General features: G+C 44.6%; 1 pseudogene; it reads right to left on the bottom strand.

Annotated features, from left to right (window-relative positions):
* Window positions 1–830: 830 nt before the first annotated feature.
* LOC126210984 (5S ribosomal RNA) lies at window positions 831–948 on the bottom strand (annotated as a pseudogene).
* Between the last annotated feature and the right edge of the window lie 1,380 nt (window positions 949–2,328).

The raw sequence follows: 2,328 nt of genomic DNA, 5'->3' as shown, positions 1-2,328 counted from the left end.
TCTAACTGTCACGCACCAGTATGCAAGTGGAGAGCTGTTTGCGTTTCGTGCAGAACGATTGCGTGTAGTTGCTAAGGTGATGAATTATTTGTCTGGAAGTATTACGTCGATTGGTGGGATAATAGTGAACAATGATACAGTTTATTCGCTGAATCTGCATGTAATTCTGTATGAAATCAGTAGTTGTTAGTAGCAGATATATTACTGTTATTCCTTATGTTTTAACATATAAATTACCATACTATTTCTTCTTGTCAGGGGTGCTATTCTCTGCCGATGCTGCGCAGAATCTCCCCATGCCCTGTCTCACCGGTCTACCTAATTTTGTACATCCTTCTGATACACTGGGTCAGTCCATGATTCTCTACCCTACAATAATGTGCTCGGAACGCAAATTGTCCGAAATTTCTCCCCCAGATTAAGGATGACGTTTGGTACCGGCAGACTTTCCATGGCCAGGAGTGTCCTCTCATCCTGCGCTACTGTGCTGTTCATGTCCTCCTTACTACCTAGGTATGGTCTTCTTTTGCTTCCAAGGTAGTAGAATTCCTTATCTTCGTCTAGTTCGAGGTCAACAGTTTTAATGTTAAGTTTGTTCTAGCCACATTTCTTCTAAACTAAACTCCTCCCGAACAGGCCATGAAGGCTCAACGGTACGGACCGGCCGCCGTGTCATCCTCAGCCCTTATTCGTCACTGGATGCGGATATGGAGGGGCATGTGGTCAGCGTACCGCTCTGCCGATCGTATGTCAGTTTCCGAGGTCGGAGCCGCTACTTCTCAATCAAATAGCTTTTCAGTTTGCCTCCCAAGGGCTGAGTGCACCACGCTTGCCAACAGCGCTCGGCAGACCGGATGGTCACCCATCCAAGTGATAACCCAGCCCGACAGCGCTTAACTTCGATGATCTGAAGGGAACCGGTGCTACAACTGCGGCAAGGCCGTTGGCTACATTTCTTCTACTGCTCATAAATTTCTTGGACTTACTGTCAATGCATAGTCTTTCCCCATTAAACTGATTATTCAGCTCAACACATTCTGTAATTTTCTTGAGAAGCTGGAGGAACATAGGGTTGTATCGTTTTGTTCTTTAAACATTTCGATCGTGTCATACATTTGGGACCACCTAAGGCGGCTAAATTACAACCTGCAAACAAAAAAAGCTTAAAATCTTGTACATGGCTGCACGTTCAGAGACCGTGAATAGTTACAATCGAAAGAAAATCAGCCCTCGGTCACTATTTTTAACGAATTAACCTGGTTTCGACATTGCTAGGAGTGTCTTCCTCAGAATTTAAAACAAATGGTCTATACTCTATAACATGGTCACAGAATTATGACTAAAAATGTATGATAGAGTATAAGTACGGAAAGACTGGCAGTACTTACATGTCATTTATAAAATAAAGAATATGCCAAAAGGGAATTAGTCACAAAGATATTTAAGATAAAGAAAACTGTGATGGCGAGCCACTAAGGGCTGCTCGTTACTTGCTTGGTGCAGGTTGCAACCTCCATTAGCCCGCACCAGATGTTTAGTTTAGGGCTATCACGAACATGTTCAATGACAACGTGTGGATTTTGCGAACCCCAAAGCCGAACTTTATGCCTATTAACCCTTCCCGATAGATGAAATATTGCCTCATCTGTTGTGTCGGCTGAAGAGCCAACACCGTGTTACTAGAGGGGTCCGAAATGCACGCGTTTTAGCTAACGCAGGCTGGCGTGAGGAGGGAAGAACTATACTGACGTGAGGTCTGGAACATGACAAGGAATTAGAAATCAGAAAGGGGGAGTAATTAGTTTGATACTTTAATCCATTAATGATGAACGTCGCTCTTGACGGTACATGAGTCACAATATTATCTGTTCAGAATTCATTCTAATTACTGAATATGGCGCCTTGCTAAGTCGTAGCAAATGACGTAGCTGAAGGCTATGCTAAACTATCGTCTCGGCAAATGAGAGTGTAAGTAGACAGTGAACCATCGCTAGCAAAGTCGGCTGTACAACTGGGGCGAGTGCAGGGAGTCTCTCTAGACTAGACCTGCCGTGTGGCGGCGCTCGGTCTGCAGTCACTGATAGTGGCGACACGCGGGTCCGACGTACACTAACGGACCGCGGCCGATTTAAAGGCTATCACCTATCAAGTGTGATGTCTGGCTGTGACACCACATCATCTGAGAGTGAACAACTGTCCAGGAAGCTGTCATCCATGTCAATACAGGTTGCAACCTGCACCAAGCAACTAACGACCAGTCCTTAGTGGCTCGCCATCAAAGTTTTCTTTATCTTAAATATCTATGTGACTAATGCCCTTTTGGCATAT

The sequence above is a fragment of the Schistocerca nitens genome, chromosome 10 (assembly GCF_023898315.1).
Source record: "Schistocerca nitens isolate TAMUIC-IGC-003100 chromosome 10, iqSchNite1.1, whole genome shotgun sequence".
Lineage (NCBI taxonomy): Eukaryota > Metazoa > Arthropoda > Insecta > Orthoptera > Acrididae > Schistocerca > Schistocerca nitens.
Note: the sequence above shows the minus strand (reverse complement) of the source record. Positions and strands in the feature narration are given on the sequence as shown.